The sequence below is a fragment of the Anopheles stephensi genome, chromosome 3 (genome assembly GCF_013141755.1).
Source record: "Anopheles stephensi strain Indian chromosome 3, UCI_ANSTEP_V1.0, whole genome shotgun sequence".
Lineage (NCBI taxonomy): Eukaryota > Metazoa > Arthropoda > Insecta > Diptera > Culicidae > Anopheles > Anopheles stephensi.
The window spans coordinates 73,844,359-73,862,568 of NC_050203.1; the positions used below are offsets into that span (position 1 = coordinate 73,844,359).

The 18,210-nt window shown below is 42.8% G+C and overlaps 1 long non-coding RNA gene across 2 annotated transcripts in view; it reads left to right on the top strand.

Moving 5' to 3' along the window:
• LOC118510713 overlaps positions 1-4,896 on the top strand; it is a 36,018-nt gene extending 31,122 nt beyond the window's left edge. For both annotated transcript variants that reach the window (XR_004906055.1, XR_004906056.1), the window contains exons 4-5: positions 4,399-4,638; positions 4,694-4,896. This is a non-coding gene — a long non-coding RNA (uncharacterized LOC118510713). The remainder of the gene's footprint in view (positions 1-4,398; positions 4,639-4,693) is intronic.
• The last annotated feature ends 13,314 nt before the right edge of the window (positions 4,897-18,210 follow it).

The window sequence follows — 18,210 nt, forward strand, 5'->3', positions numbered from 1 at the left end:
CTTAGCTAAAGTTTTCCTTCCATCGGTATAAAGAAGAGCTTGTTTAGTTGAAGATGAAATTAACAAGTGGAACCTCTTACCCCCAACAACAACAAAAAAAACTGCTTAAAAGAGATGAAGAAAACACTAGAGAGAGAAGAAAATAGTCACAAATTAATAACCCATAAAAATATAACAAGATGATAGTGAACTAGAATAAATAAATATTCGATACCGGTTGGGCCCCCAAAGACGAGCCTCCGTACACGTAACCACCCAGGACTAGGGCCCGGGGTTTGAAGTCTTCGGAAAGCAACAGGTTTTGGGGAGGTTGAGGTTTTTTCGTGTCCGGTTTTCCCTCGCAGAACCTGGGTGAGAATAGTAAGTGGGTTGTGTTTTGAAGGCGATAATGGGACGGTTGTAATTAGATTAGATTTCCATCAGATAATTACACGTTTTACCATCCGAAGACGTGGTCAAATGCCAACCCTGGAATGAAGTGTACGAACAAACGCGTATGTGCGTTAATCAGCTGCAGCTTTCGAAGCTCTTTTGACTTTTAATAATCATTTAATTAGCGATAATGACTTTTTCCCTAGCTCGTTTGCTGTGCCTTGGCGTTGTTGTCGGGGAGGTCGATTGGTTTGCTGAACTGTTTTCAATATTTATTAAACCCCCCACACCCCCGGCTTTGTTTTATTTATTTTTAAAGTTTTATTTTAAAACTGGAAACTTAATCAACCGTACCGGGGTTTTTTGTTGTTGAATGATTGTGCGTACTTGCGCTTTGTACGCTTAATGGTCGATTCTTTGGGACAAACCAAACCCTTTGCTTTCCGGGCGCCATAGTTTTACTCGAGCTTTGGGAAAGAGAAATGCGCGGTTGAATTTATGATTAGACGCCGCCTACTGTTGAATATTCAAAAAGCTCCTCGCGTGTGTGTGTTGAAGACGCAACCTCGATCCGGGAAACTAGCTGCGCATGTTGATTTTCGTTGCGAACGGATTTTGAATCTCCGATAAACTGGCTACTGGTGGATGCGTCCGGGAGGATGGGTGATAATTTTCTCCGACCGTTTTTGCCTTCCCGCCGAACGGTGCTCCAGGGTTGGCTGTTTAATTATGAGAGAGCACGTGTGTGTGTGTGTCTCGTGCGATCGATGTGATGATAGCAGGTTGAGCTATTTTAAAAGCGAGCCCTACCCATCTCGTTGGTGATACATTCCAATTGGAATACATTTTTTTCTGCTGCTAGTGTGTGTGATTTTTTGCCCTGGTCTTGTATACCAACCCACCGAGACGCCATTTTGAAAGTCTCATCTGCACAAATCACGTGTCCCCGGTACACACTTGCCCTGATTTTGTATGCAATTTAGTAAAGCCTACTTGATTGCCTTGTGTCGCTATGGTGGAATGTCAATCAGGACTGTTTTTGAATATGTAGCTGTGTTGGTAGGCGCTGTTTTTGCTCCCGGTGTACAACAACCAGTAGCAGTGATTTTCACAAGTTTCGCAGAATGGCACAGGTGGTGTGGACAGGAAAGACTTAATTAATTTATGTACCGTTATCATGCTTTACCGGGGGAAGGTATGCTCGGTGGTCTCATGCGCCTCGCTGTTGCCATGTTTTGCTGCTCCGTGCTCGTTTGTAACGGAGCCACGTGGAGAAAAACAGCGCAGCAAACAAACAGGTTCAAAATATGGCACACACACGACACGGTTCGCAAATATAATCATCATAATTACTGCGTAATAATATTGATTTCAAGTAATTTGCACGTCGTAAGAGCGTTAGGCTAAATAAATATTCATATCATTGCGTCCCCATCGACGCACTCGAGAGGGTTGATTACGGGCGGAGCGAATATTTATTGCATTTATGGCTCCCCGCTCAGTGCACGGTTGCTTTATGCGGCGCATTATTAATTGCCTTCGGTGCAACCCGATCAATCCGCCTGAAATGCACTGCAAACATAGGACGCAAGTCGGTAATATTTACGCAAGTGCATGCGCGCGCTCAACTGTCATTTGTGGTCGTTTCCCTGCTCATTTAAAACTAACCGTTGGAGAGATGGTGTTTGGTGACCATGATATGATAAAGTGATTGTGTCCGTGTTGTTACCTTTTATCAACTGTCGATCGATTGTGTCCAATCATCGTTCGATTGTCGATTGATAATAAATGTTGATCGGCGTATCGCTGCAAACACAAACCACCCGTACACGGTGTGCTAATTATTTTGACGCGATTAGGGCTGACTTCCTTGTATTATTTTTATTTCCTAGCCCCCATTCCTATAAAATAGGGGGGTTTAAAAGGTATCAGTGCTATGAATTGAATTGAAAAAGGGGGGGACGGAGCAGTGCCGCACTGAGAAGTAATAAATAAATTATTCACCCACAATAAACGTACACACAAACCCAAAACCTTGAGTGTTAGAGGATTTGATTGCAAAAGCACATCATAAGCGATAAGTACTATGAGCGGCTCTTGAACTACGACAACAACGCGACGCCCTTGAAGATGTAATAATTATGGGGTTTAGAAGTAAGTTTACCGGCATTAAAAAAGAGTATTACATTATGGGCATGAATGTCAGATTTCGTTAATAATCCTAATAGAAGACATCTTCTTAACAAAAGCTAAGCTTAAATTACTAAAAATTTTAATTCAAAATATTAATAGGTAAAGATAAGGAAAAGGAAGCAATCAAGATGTTCGTTCAAGTCAATTGAGACGTTCGTTTCTACAGATAACAAGGGGACATAATAATCAAATAGTTTTTTATTCATAGAGAACAGCCCGATCGTATTTGCTGATAGTCAAATAGTTCTTTAATGCCAATTGAGAGATAAGAAAGGATCATTTTGACAATAATGCTAAGGCTTATTAGAGGTGTACAGAAGGAACGAATGAGGCCTGCTTTTGGTAGGTTAAATTTACAGAGACTTCGAGTTATTAGACTTTATTCTTGTATAAGGGTTTGCTCAAGATGCCATCGAACATTGAAAGTGGTTCAAATAGTTCCAAATTTTGCGATATGGACATTCAAGATAAAAGGCAAGCCTTAGATGTTTGAAAGCCACACAATTTGAAGCATTGTAGGATGATGATCCCTGCTTGGTTAATTTTGATTAAGATATCGGAAGACATTTTAAAATTCGGAATTCATTAGATATCGAACCGAGATACTGCATGTCCGAGATATTGTTGGAGCATTTATTATGTCGTTACTAGTGGTCTGAGGACTAACAATCGAGCTACGAAGAATCATAAGAGAGCGAGAGAAGGTCTGATAACGAATAGTAAATCATAGACTCCTATAAAAACTTGACATTCATTGAAGGGTCATCGACTATCTATAGATCATATAGATCTACTCCTTCTTCTTCTGTTGCTCTACAACCTCAAGAGGTTACTATCAAGCTAAGAAGACTTCTATAACTGGCTTCCTTGACTTGATAAACCTGTAGCTGAATAGCTAGTTCTGCGTGTCGAGAAAATGCCACAATTGGATTTGATCCAGGACCACTCATGTTTGTAACAGACGATATTATCTGGAGAATATTGGAAGGGCCTGTTACACCTGCTACAATCGATGTACAACTCTCTGGACGATATACGTTTAAGTCTTTCTTGGGCTCAAAATGCTATAACTTGCTTTGGTCCAGCAGGCAAAAATTATCAAAAAGACGGAAATAAGTCGCAGTGTCCAACAATAAAATTCCTTTATTAATAATTTTTTCACAATTTTTCAACAATAATGCTTCAAATTTTTAACAAAAAAGGTGCTTGAAATTTTCCTGTGGAGCCATTTGTTTTTGCTGTATCTTTGTGCCCGTCAGCTTGCTACATTTCATAAAGACAAACATAAAAAACCACGCCATTCTTACGCTATACGGACGCTTCCATAGTTTTATGACAGGTTAACAGGTTTCACTGCTGATAAATTTACCATAATTGGAACGGTTGGGACGATCGTGGCGGCATAAAGTTTTCCGGGGTAAATTTAATAGTTTCGAGCTTATGGTTAGAAGATGGAAGATTAGGACACTTAAAAACACAACGACAACAACAACAACCACATCAAACCCCCTTCCCGCACAAAATCACCCACTCCAACGAAAACGCAGCACGCATATAAACGGTTTCATAGCCACTTTCGCACCCGGCATTAAAATGAAAGCCATTTGGACGATGCACGACACCAAGCGCGAGTGCGCTCCTAATCCTTCATTTCGGTCATAATCCTCTTGAATTGCAATGAAAATCCAACATCCTCCCCGTTTATTTCGTGTTCAAAATCTCGTGTGGCGAAAGTTGCCGGTTTAATCACCAAAAACTCAAAAAAAAAAAGAAGCAAGAGCCTCGTTTATTGCACGCATAGCTTACATATTTTCCTAACCCTTAATTTTTCAGAACCGTTTCAGCAACGCACGAAGACGATAATGATGATGGCGGAGCTTAAACTCGACTTGAAGCTGGCAAAGGATTGCCTGTGACAGGTGGGATGCCGGCCCAGGGCGATCGACCGACATGACACCTATTTTTTTTTGGGTGCTGGTGTCCCCACTACTCGAGCGTGAAGCTTTTCCGGTGGCTCGATTCAAGCACGTCGAGCCGAAGATCGAGCGGCGAACGAAGGAGAGCGAGAAAAAGGTGAGAAAAGCATTTGTTTATGAGTTTTCATGCTTAACATTAAAGGCTATTAAAGTTATCTTGATATTTACATTGAATTATTCCGCCGGACACACAAACTCTTGGAAAGGTCATCAAATGGGAAAAGGGTTCATCAAACGTTTCCTTAAGCCCAACGATCGTCGTTGCGCTTCAGGTGCTCGTGTGCATCATTATCGGTAGCCGCGTGGAATTGGACCCGGGTTGCTTCTGCTTCCTTTTCGGGGTAAATATTGCACTAATTTACTTTACATGTTATTAAATATTTAATTGAAATTATGAAAATTTTTCAACAGAGTGCTCTTGGACATAAAACCGAAAGAATCCCACTAAAGAGAGAGAGAGAGAGAGAGAGAGAGAGAGAGAGAGAGCTTGAAAAGGTCGGTGAGAACCGTGGGCTCAGGGCTTTAAGTAAAATGATTCACCGGGGCACTTAGAGGGCTCGCTAAGAGCAATCGGCCATTGCCAGGTTTACTGGGTTGCTTTTCAATTAAGCAAAGGAAGAGAAGCTCACATCATCCCCACGGACAATCGGTGTGTGTGTGTGTGTAAATGCAACTCGAAATGAATATTCAGATCATCTTATCGTGTACTTTACTTGTGCCTTTTTTCTCTCTCATTTGCAGGTCCAGGCCCCAAACTGTCACCCGGCGAAGGAGGATCTGTTAATTGATAGCTTTTTCATTTTAAATAAATAAAGCAAAGCAGAGGGAACGAATTGCAAATCAAAGCAAGCGGACACATAAGCGAAACATAATGTTACCAGCAAACACACCGAAAACATGGCCGTGACGTATTTTTGCGTTTTTCGGTGGTTTGGAATTTAAAATTCAAATCGTTACATAAATTCACCGAATGGTAGGGCATCGGTAACGAAATGCAGACGATTCGCGTCCTTTAGTTTTTGTTGTTGTTGCTCCGTTTAGCTCCATTTTTCCTCGGGTGCAAATGTGCGCATTTTCGATTCGGAACGATTTGTCGTCGATCGACAGGTCGTTGCTAATGGCAACGTGGGCAAGGTAGGCGCCGTTGTAGCGCAATGTCCTGAACAAAACGGCAAACGGATTGCTTGCAGCAATATTTTTTTTCTGCTGTATGTTAAAGCGATCGTACAGTGATGGACGAAACTATAAGGGTACAATAAAATCCGTTTTAGTTGTATTCAGATAAGGGGAAAAATGAGGGACAGATGGCCAAAACGATATAAACTTGAATAATTTGATTTGATTTATCATTAAATTTAAAATTTAAAATGCATTCATTAAATATTAAGATAACCGGGCATAATGTCAAAAGCTTCATAAGCAAATCAGAACATTTTGTCAAAAAGTCAGAACATTTTGTGATCGTTTGTTAATTTAAGATTAATTACTCTAACTTTGGAATTGATAATACAGCCAAGAGATCAGTTTGATCAATGGACCAGCATTCTGACTATCTAAATTCAGTTCTTATGTCAGAGTAGGGCCTTAAAACTCTGCTAGCAGTCTGTACAATTAATTTTCAGCGAGAATAGACGAGGCGTCAATAAATTCTATGATAAAGTAGTAGGAACAAAATCTAAAGCTTTTTGGCTACTCCATCAAGTTAAGAGGATTTAGTAAAATATTTCATTGGACTTGGCCTCTTGGAGTCACTGAGCATACTAAATATTGGAGGTACATAATTTCTCCAATCTACTTACTGGACCAGAATCAGAAGCCAAGCGGAGATATTATAAGCGGTCGATTAGGGAGTTCGGATCCCTCTGAAAGATTTAGACTTCTAGGACCCCACAGCCTGCTTACACCAGGATATGACTCTGTCAATATGAATAGTGTGCCTGAAATTATCATTGCCCTCCCAAGGCCCTGATTAGTTTGCTCAATTTATGATCCACCACTGGTGAGGTTCCTTAAAGTCTATACAAATACCAGAAGACAGAAAACCCTATTACATGAAACGCTTTAGAACTGATGAGGCTTTAATTCTGAATTGCGTTATTTTATTTGGTGTCTGATATCATGTGAATGGCAAAACAATATTGGAGGCAATTGATTGATTTAAAGATATCCTTATTTTTCCACCGTATGTAACATGAGTTTTATCATATATTTTTTTTAAATTTAATGATATAATATTGGTAGTATTGCTTCAGGCCGTTAAAAAGTGTCTCTAGTGCTGGTTTGCCATAACGCACAATCTTTTTAAAATATTAGGTAAACGTGATGTTTCCACCACCACTGTATGTCCACAGGGAAATTTGAAAGAGCAGCACACGGGAAGAATATTGAATATGTTTACCATGTTTTCAAAAATGTGAATTTTGACTCGCTGATTTTGCGAATGGGAGCCCCATTGGTATGTAATTAACCATTTGGCTAACCATTTCGTGCCCGTGTGCATGGGTGTGTGTGTGTACGCGTATCCAGGATTGATTTAATTATAGCCGTAACCGTACACGAAGCGTGATTTATTGCTGTCATCCTGAGAGGCAAAACCATTTATGCAGCACACTGGGCAGCGCCCGAGACGTTACGAGTTAGAAAATTCAAGCATTGACTGCACTGTGGCCCGTGGCTGGTTGAAGAAAAAAAAAACCCTCATTGGTATGAAGCTTATTGGCGATGTAATAAAATTATAATTCCATCCACTGAAGAAAAAAAACGCATTTTGAATCGCTTGCTGTTTCGCATACGATCACCGGGATCATGGAGCTGGAGAAGAAACGGCGGGCGCTCTCATCCGCGGAACAGGTCATATTCACACGTGGCACGTGTGGTATGATGAAACATAAAAATTTCACCAAACCTTATTGTTATTGCTCATTAGGAATTAATTTATGTGTCGCTTCTGGGGTTTTTCGGTGAGCCTTTTTTTTGGTTGCGAACTCCTATCGACGATCCGCTAGAATGCGCTTTCCTAGTTAAGCGTACACGTTCGTCTAATCGGTTGATAATGTAAAATGGTACTCACTCGGGGAAGACAGCAAAAACAAAAACGACCGGTTGATCGCGTTCATGATCGCTGATCGCACCGTGCGGTTCGAACCGGTGCGCCAATCCGGTGGCTTTAACCCGGTGCCGAAACAAGCGTCACACGTTTGCTTAACAAAACAGCACTTTGTTGGATCAGGCGGGCGAAAAAATGGGAAGCAAAATCGTCAGCGAGGCAGTCGTTCACATTCCTCGTGTGATGTTTTCATTTTGCTCCTATTAATTATTTAATAAATCGTCAATTAAACTCGGAAACACTTTAAACCGGTGAGTAGTCGAAAAAATTTAAACCATTAGTTTTATTGTTGGTCCGAGTGCGGTGGTTTTGTTTTTGCACGCGTACGAGGTTAAAAAGGGTTCACTCCAAAAATGTGTGGTGCTGATCTTTATTCAACAGGTGGTGCTTGCTCAATTCGCGCACACGAATTCGAACACACGTGCTGGCGGTTCAGTGCACGAAACTTCGCTATCTCCGGTATACGTACCGCGAGGTAATTATGATAGCCCTGTTAGCCTGACTGCTGAATAATCAAAGTAACCGGCGAACCAAGCTTTTTTTTTGCTTTTCGGACCCATCCCAATTTTATTTGCCTTGGCCGCCAATGTCCGAAAGCCCTAATAATTCACCGTGATTTACTGTGGAACTGAATATTACCGTAAAAAAAAGCGTAAGGTTGTAAAACAAGTGGCTGCCTCCGTTGAAATGATCTGTCCGAAAGAGGCAAATGGCGGCGGCGAACACGTGCATCGATCGTTAAGTTCAATCGGTGTGGTTTCGTATCCTTGATCCAAGCAGGCACACACCTCGCAATTGAAGATTCCTCCTCATTCACCCGAGTCTTGATGATCGCTTCAATCTGGTCCGGGGGTAAGGAAAAAACTCACACACACGTGGGTAATTTTCACATGCTTACTGCGGGAAAAAGGGTTACCACATTAACACAGCATTAACAGCAGTTGCCTGACGCCAACCGGAAACTTTCCATGTTTCCACGTTGCCATGCCCGGCGAGACGAAGCAGTACCGTCGAGCAACACGTCTAATGTGAGTCCTCCGGTGACTTCACCCAGCAAACAAGACGAGGTGAAAGATCGTTAAGATAATTAATATTAATGCACCGAAAAGCTGTGCGGTTGAAGCGACAAGCTTAATGTATTAAAATTCGATCTGTTTTCTGAATAATAAAACAATAAAAACATATTTTTCTTTCGCTTGTGAACTGTCGTGCTGGAAGTACTTTTGCAGGCCGCCTATTTTTTCGCACTAATGGAAAAGAGCGCTTCAAACTTTATTCTAATGCAGGGTTCGTTTACCATAGCAGTCACGGCAGAGTGTTTAGAACGGTGCGTTAATTAATAACAAAACCGGGAAAAAGCCACCCGAACTTGGAAAGTTTCATTCATAAATTCCAAAACTGATGATCGTAAAAATTATTACATCACTTTTCGCTCCCCCAAACCCTCCCGGTGCGGTGCGAGGGGCTCGGTTCTGCTGATCCATGACCCATTACCGGGCACGATGAGACGGCAGACCGACCGGCCAGTGGCTGTCGACAAGTTCACTGACAAGTTCGGTAATTCATTGCTCAACACCTACGCGGCCCATCCGAACGGAGAGGAAAGAAACGGAACCAGATGCGCGGCCGATGCTTATCTTACGGGTTGGCCTTATTTTCTTGCGGTTCGTCTTCCGGTAGGGCAGGAAGAAAAAAAAAAAACTGTCACCAGTCGAACTTGGGCTCCGCATCGAAAGATGCTTATTCACGGTTTGACTTATTACACCCAGGTGAATGGAACCTGGACCCGGTGAGGGTTAATTGCCGGGATCGCCCCGAGGGCCCCTGCCTGGTTTATCATAAAAAAGACATAAAATTTGCTTTCAACAGGTGCATTAGTCATGGTGTGCAGTGTTGATCATAAATATTGGTCGGTGGCCTGCCCAGCCCAGTCCCAGTGAGAAGTTTGGATGGCGCCGTCACGATCATCCGAGATCGGGCCGGTAAGATCGGAGGCCCGCGGACAGTTTTGACACAATTAAAATGATTTAAACCATGTTTCGGGTGGTACGATAATTGAGTAGCAAGTAGTTAAGCAGAATGGGAAATGCGTACGTTCGGCAGGAAGGTTTAATTGCATTAAGGAAAGCTCGATTTCATTTCGCCGAAAGAACCATTGGCATTTGGTTTTGGGGAAAATTGCTTCTTTTTCCTTTTTTTCCATTCGAGTGGTTACATTCATAAACAATTCATAAGAATGGCGTTTTGGAATTGAGTGGGAATTAAAAGATATTAACTAGAATATGAAATCGATAGCTGGGGCTCTGTAACAGGCCGCTCGGGGAAGGAAAAAAAAACAAGCCGAAAAGCACACGAAACGATGTTATGCTTCGAGGATCACGGTCCGGGCATGTGTGTTACGAAGGAAAGATTTATTCCCTGTGCAAGGTGAGATCGGGTGTGTACGGTAATGATTTCTTTCCAGGCCGCTACTGATTTTCGATTCCGATCGAATTACATTCTCGGGCTGGTTAACATGCAAAGAATTTTGCTTGCCTGCTACGGGGGAGCAGTTACGAGCGGTAAACGAATTGGGAGAAGCATTGCGCGTTCGTTGTACAACAATTGCGATCGTGCGTTTTTTGTTGGCTGCTCACGCACGAAATTTGATGGGCATAATTGTTGACTGTAAATTGTTTTTTGACTTGCAAATTTTTGAATGCTCTGCGCTATGAATCATCGAACAAGACGTAAGACAAGGGTAAACTGATAGGAATTGTTTAGCAATACAGTGGTGTACGGTGGTAGTCTAATAAGGATGTGAATAACTTACAAGACAAGAAATATTTGAAGAGGTTGCCAGTCAAATTATATTTTCTCATAGTGCTCAGGAATTTAAGGGAGAAAAATAGGACGTCACACAGCATCTTATGAAGACTTCTGCATAAAAATACCTTTTTTATCGGTCCTACCCCATAGATTTTACAGTGTTTGGTGCTATAAACTGTGATTTGAAAAAATCAGATTTAAGTCCCAGGTCTATTAGAAATCATGGGGTAGGCGTTGCGTACAGAAGCTCGTTTGAAGGATGCGAAGGCTTTTACTTTTGAGAGCTGAGACCATCTAACGGCCCTGCGTCTATTAAGGTCGAAGAATAGGAAGAGGGCCCTAGAGAACTATCTAGGGTAAAGCCATCAGTAAGGGCTGAGCTTACTAATGAGGGCAATGCTACCTAGTGCTATTCAGAGCTACTTTGTGAGAGCAAAGCGGAACTTCTTGGTGAGGGTAGATATATCTAATGGTAACATTTTTTTAGCAATTGTAAAGCTACTAAGTGAAGACAGAGCTGCCTGAAGAGAGCTTCATTTTGAGGACATAACTTTAGAATGAGCACAGTGGCTCATAGGTTCATAGTGATGGTGAAGCTTAATTGTTTGTACAGACAACACATTTTTAATAAAAAGTGCGTTCAGAGGCATCAATTTCTTCAAGATAAGACTTAATCCTATCCCTTCTCTAGATACTACATTCTACAGCGACAAAGAAGAAGAATATTGAGGAATTTTCCATGAAACGAAACGGTGTTTATGCGAGTTCCCTTCCAATTTTACCATTTTTCCCCAATTTTGTTTCATAGCTTTTGGAGTGTTTGGTATTACAAATATGGCTTCAAAAAATTGAGCTTGACAGACTTGGCTGAAATGATGATGTCTCATCCTGCACTTAAAACATCAAATCTTTCACAAGGGATTTTAAGGCCCTTCTTATCTGATGTCAGGTAGTTTAATAAGGCATTGAACAGCATGCATTTGACTGAGTTGCAGAACTTTACTATCTAGGGAGTCTAACTATTTTATTTCATTTATTCATAGAGGCTTTGAGTCTTTCAGACCTCATTCGCCTCTTTAAGTTCGTTCTAATCAGCCTTGGGGAAAAAAGTGGTCTTGGCAGCATTGTCGTGATTGTCTGTCTTATTGTCTGTCTTATGGCGCTCTTAAGAATGTTCAATACTACTAATAAAACATCGAACAAATAATTTGATTTTGTCTTTTTTTTTGTCTTATCCTGAACTATAGTTTCCTTCAGGCTTAGTCAGAGCTGTTAATATTCTTTGAAAATGTTCGAATTTATCTCCTGAATTCCACAATTCTTACTGAAGTTCGGGAGACAAAACAGGACATTGGATAGCGAATTACTAAGCTTTATGAAACTGGGTAGTAATAGAACTAGCCTGAGTTTATTCTGATTCTGTTAAAAAAAAATTGTAGGAAAACTTAAAAATTACCTCATAAATTTTGAAATGATTTATGTATGGTTCAGCATAGTTCTCAAGCTTTCCGTAGTAAGAAAAGTGTAAAGCTGAAAGAAAATTCGAAAACCAATCGTTCACTGTATCGATTGTACGCATGATGTGCAAGAAGCTGCGTTTTCCCATGCTCCATATCTCGCTCCATCTACAAACAACTCAGCAGCAACTCATCTGCAGCTCAGGTGTAACGGTGCATTCTGCGTTGCGTTGCACCATTTGCATAATTTTCCTTATAAATTATGTCCGCGTCTGGAGAAAGGCATCGTGCTATCACGAGCTATCGCACTGCAGAACACTGCCTACCCCGAATGCAGACACCTCGCTCGATCGCTCGCACTGTCGATCGTCTCGACAGTGCAGACACCGAGCACAGGATAGAATGTGTGCTTTTGCGTGTGTGTGTGCAGTCGATTGATGATTGCATACAAATCAGTTTAATTTGCAATTTCACTTTACATGAACACGATCGGATGACAAAAAACCGGTCCCACTGTCCGAGAGGACACTGAATTCAAATCATTCCCATGATGTAGCGATGGCTGATTGGAAGCGCTGGAGACACATAAATTAAAACGCACCGCATTGGAGCGTGTGGAGAAAAAGCAGCAGCAGCAGATTATGAGATGGAGCCGCGATGGCAGTAATGGAAATGGAAGCGTTCTGTGTCCTCGTCCTCGAATGCATCTGTGCTCGAGTGGCGAGTGCGAGGGATGCGCGGATACATAGGAGAACGCCGGACGACAAACCGCACAGCTAATTATGTATTTATTTCTAGTTGCTTTCCATTTGGAGTGATATTTAAAATTCAACTTGGTGTGGCCCGGCTGGCAAGAACTCGTTTAACCACACAGGGTACCGAGTGCAGCAGTGTGGTGGTGGCTGCCGGCCTGCAGGTTATCATAACATATCGCTTTCGTGTGGCCTCGCGTTATCCATTCACCTGGCCCGAACACGGTACGGACCGCACATAGACGCGCAGGACTGGTTAGCGAATTGAAAACGGTACGGCTCATCATTTCCATAAAACATGCATCATACGATCATCAGACGTCCATAGAGGTTGAGCATGCCGTTCGCTGCTCATTCACTGCCCAGCGGTCACACCTTGCTTGCCCGGGATTGCTGTACCGGTGGGCCGAGCTCCATTCTTGGCGATTGGGTGGAGCACCTGTGCAGAGAGCATAAAATTCACCATTCGATCGTGGCCGATAAATTAAAAATGAATTATGCTCTGCGAGCGCAGTCACCGTTTTGGTGTCTGCGAGTTTGTCACCCAAACTTGGATGTGCGTTTTGAAGGGAAACGTTCTTATCACCGGTCACCGGTGGCTCGTGTACTCGCTCGCTTCTCCGGCTCGAACAGGCCCCGCTCATAAACGGTTCGAGCCCCACTTGCAAGTGATCGAATGTAAACCGTGAGAAAAGGTAATGAGACATTAGACATCCGATCCGATCCGAGAGTGGAGTAGATCGGTGTTGCACGATAAAATCCCCGGAGCAATTGATTAGTTTGATTGAAGGTTGGCCCAAACAAGCGCGGTCGACGGGCTTAGCACATTAGTACGGTTTTGGTGAGCGAACGTGACCGAATCCTGCAAAATAATTGCAAACCCAGACCGAACGCTGGCCTACGTGTGCGTCGAGGTGCGGGAAAACTAATTCAATTACCCCGTTTTGCGAAGTCAATCATGGTACCGTCGGTGGTGGGATCGGGCTGGAAAGTTGTTTGAAAGGGCACTTTGTAGTTAAGGTTAAAAATCGGAAAATTAAGGTTTAAATGAGCTAATGTGGCTGTGTTAGGGCAGAATGGTAATGAATTACATTAGGTGTTAAAATAATTAAAAAGCTTGTGTGTGAAATCATCCGAGAGCAAGCAAAAACCGTTCCTAAACTTTGTTCTATTTCATATTTCATATATATTTCTACAGTTTGACCTAGGCTTTACTGGTAATCTTATATTTAACCTAAGCAGTAAAATAATACCTATGTCTAAACGGAACACAGAAAGACAGAAAGGCAGCAAAAGGGAAAATAGGAAAATGCAGGAAAGATTAGGAAGAGGATGACAACCGGGATCGAAAAACAGGCAGGGAAATATTAAAATCAAAATGATGGAACGAGGAGTTGAACGTTTTGATTGCAATAAGGAGGAGTTCTTTGAGACCCACTGCAGTGCGACGTGTGGCAATATAAATTGGGGGATTGTTACGAAGAGCACGGGAGGGAATATATAGTGGGATATTGCTAAGTAAAGCGGGGGCATCGATACAATCAAGCAGGAGTGTGGCAATAAATGATGATTGGGAAAGGGTACGGCGATCTTGAAGAGATGCAAGGCCAAGCAGCCGTCCTCGTAACAGGGCAGAGCAGAGGATCGATCACCAGTTGTTTTCCGAAGGGCAAACCTAGTGAACGATCCTCTGCACCCGCTCCATACGACCTATGTTGATCCTTGTCAACGGGGTCCAGTGCACCGAGCAATACTCCAGCACAGATCCGACCACTGAACAGAACTAAGTCTTCAAACAGCAGGCATCGGAAAAGTCACGTGACACACGTTTCAAAACACCAAGAGCGCTCCTAGACTTAGCGACTATGGAATCAGTGTGGTGAAAGAAGGTAAGACCCGTGTCAAGCCAAACACCCAAACAGCTTAATCACCGAAACAGTAACAAGATTAACGGCTACCAAGAGAGTATCATCTGAGGACATCACAATAAAAGGTTTTTGATTTCCCTGTCACCTGAAGCCGTTTCCATATCAACTAGCTTTGTTTGTCATTTCATCTAGGAAGCCTGCCATAAAAATGGATGCTATTGCCTTATCAACAACAAAAAAAAAACCCTGTACCATCTGTCAATATCAACTGAAAAACCCTGTAAAAAAAAGATAAGTTCTATATTTGTTTTATTGAATATCAATCACACCTATTGATAATCGAGTCTTACCTAGAAGTAAGACAATTTCTAAGATCAAGATCCTCACACTTCCTCAACCATCATCGACTTCCGCACAGGCAAAATGCTCTCCACTAATCGAACGGTTTTTAACCCGTTTCGTATCGTCTGGTGATACGGTCGTTAACTGAAAAATTGGAAGCTACCGGATGTGTGTGTGTGAGGTTCCGTCTCGCTCCCCCCCCCGGACCGAACGACCGACCGAACCGAGGGTTGAGTGTGTGCACAATTTATGTACCATTTTTCTCACGCCATTTAAATTCGTTCGCAAAAACGGAACAGTTTTCTTCGCTTTCCTTGAACGAGTCTCCATCGCCCGTTACAGCTAGCTAGCGGTGGGAGAAGTCTGAAACGGCTTCAAAGATAAGCTGCTGGACGTTCCGTTGTGTAAATTAGTTAAATACACCAAACATCAGTGCATCGTTCGCAAATGCGCAATGCACACACACAACTCAGAATGCTTCCTCGATTAGCATCCCACTAGAGAGAAAAGAGAGGGCACACTGCTCTTCCACCGATAAGTCGCCTTATCAGCACCGCGGATGCGCCTGTTGTTTCGCCTGTGGGTGCGATAATTAATTAACGAATAACATGCGCCAACAGACGTTTATCGTGCTTTTATTCAAATGCAACTGCACTAACAATATGATCCACCGTGGCGAACGACGCTTTTTGGACTCCGTTTTGGGTTGCCGCACCGGACCGGAACCGAAACTGTGGAAGTGCATATCACTTACACTAATCCACAAACGTAATCGCGATAAGCGGCTCTTGCGAGCGAAGTAGAACAATCTGAGAGAGAGAGAGAGAGAGAAGCAAAAAATTAATGTAAATGTTGATGGTGCAAATGCATGCAAATAGTCACCAGCGAGTTGTGTTTTGTTGCTGGACGAACTGTGATGCTCTGCGGGTGAAGCCAATTATATTTAATTATGGATTTAAATCGTTAAGATGCAGTTTTTGGGGATGGAGCGAAAGAACGCAACTGTGCAAAGACACCCACCGGGTTCGCTTTATAAAGACATCACTGCTAAGTCGTTGTGGGTTTCGCCCGACACCGAAAAAAAAGTGGAATTAACTTAAATGATAATTTTTATTTTGGCAAATGCATCCAGTGGCTAACAAAGGTGATGATTTCTTCTTGGGGAGTTGTCACAGCTCTCTTTATGCATCTTCAGTTGCCTGGTGAATATGCATCGATGCCTCGCGGGCTCATAATTTGCGTCGTGTTAATTGATATCGCCGTTATGCACTAAGCCGTATGCATTTAACGGTTCGGTGCATCGATGCAGCCGCTAACAAGCTTACTTTCAGCCAACAGGTTGCTGTGAGCGTTGCTCGAACCTGGCCATTTTGGCACCTGGTTTTGAGTATGCCTCCAGTGCTAACCTGCTGGGCCCGTTAGAACCGATCATTATTTGTCAATTATGGTGCCCGTTTTGCCGAATACGAAGCGTGCGATCCTTGTTTGTTTCCGGACGCTTGTTCGGTTGTGTCACTTGCGAATGCGCCTGATCTCTTATCGCTTTTGCTGTTCAATGCTTGGTGGGGCAAGTGCTGTCCTGTTTGAACAGCAATTGAAAAATTATTCTCCCCCCCTAAATGTGCTATAATTATGGTGATCGAGTCTCCTTAGAAAAAAGGGCCTTTAAGTGGTTGGCAGTAAAACAGCAATTTAGCGCTCGCCACGCTGCTGCTGGCCAATTGAATTGAAAAACAAACGTTGCATAAATGATCCCCGAATTGTAGGTCTTTCCCGTAAGCGAGTTAACTGTATTCCTTGCTTGCTTCTTTATATCCTCGCACTCAAAAATTCCTTCTTGAAGCTGCTTCCTTCACCTCGAATAGATTCCATTCGCCCTAAGCCACATGGTTCCCCTCGTTCTAGCGGGTCGAATTGGGGACGATAAAAGAAATCAATCATCCGGTCGGCAAAACCGGTGTTTGTTGTTCGCGACGACCTTCTGCCCATTTCCGAAGGGCTCACTTTTTGTGTGAACAAATCAAATCAAATCAACCGAACCTTCGCTTCGCCAAGTGTTTGATGTAGCGGTTTTTTTGTGTTTCTGTTCGAGATGCCGCTACTGTTTAGAATAAATTTGAATGGAATTCATCAATCGGCGATCGGTTGGAGCTTCTGTGAATGGGGTTGTGTTTTTTTGTTTGCTTAACTCAGCAATCGGAAGCGAATGGCAGAATCCCCGTCCGCGGCGGGACAGGAATTTCTTGACCGTGGAGGTCCACAGTTCGTACCGGCGGCGTACCAAAAAAATGCTGCTCCGCTGTTGTCGGTTTCGAGGATGGTTTTTGAAGCGAAAGCGACATATTTCGGCGACCAACAGCGGCAAGAATGTCCGATGCTCTGTGGTGCATTTTTTTTGGGGGGGTTGTTTTGTTCGTTTCGTTTCGTTTGTCCTTTGCATCGGTTCCATTCCCTTTTGCGATTTGTCTGCGATCGATCGGCAAACGGTCGGTTTGTCTTGCGTTTGCATATTTCCTTGACATTCCCCAAACGGTGGAGCGAACAATTTTGAATGTCTGATCGATGTGGTCCGGGATCGATGCGACAGATTGTGAAACTATATTTAAAACCCACTTCCCCCCTTTCTCAGTTCGTTATGTTTGCTTTAAGGGAATAATTTTGCTACAATTTTTTCGTTGTCTGTATCGATTTGCCACTAGCTACTACTACACCTATCCACGAATCAGGTCCATTCCCAGTGTTGTGTGCAGTTTTCTGCATACCGATCACCAAAAACAAAACCAAAAAAAAGGTTTGTCCCTTCGACGGTCCGTGTGTGTGTGTGTGGTTGTGGCTTTGTATAATCAAAAGAAACCGCATATAATTAAATAATTACACCAAACTGAAAGGTCCCCCCCCGTTTTTCCGTCGCTGTTTGCCCATAGTAATGCTTGCTAACAGGTCCGGATCGCGATCGGGCACATACACACTAAACCGGTCCTTTCCCGTACGGTTTGAGAGACAAAAATGAATGGGGAAAAACAGAGACGAATCGTCCAACGGATTTTGTTGCACGCTGACACTGCGTCCAGTTGCTGCCGATACACCCTGACTTGGGAGTAGGTGGATAGAGCGAAGTTTACTTAGGTTTAGTGGAAGGTGACTGATTTTTCGCAATAAAGATGGGTTGCTATAAAGTCAGTAGTGTTTCTAGCGCTCGGTGAAATGATTTCGACAAGAATATTAAATAGCTATAGAATGTCCACTTTATCTTGAGCAGTCCTGAAAGGTCGTTCTGGCTATAAGATGGCTTACTAAACTTATTGAAACTACGTATCTGGAATGGTGGTTCTTACT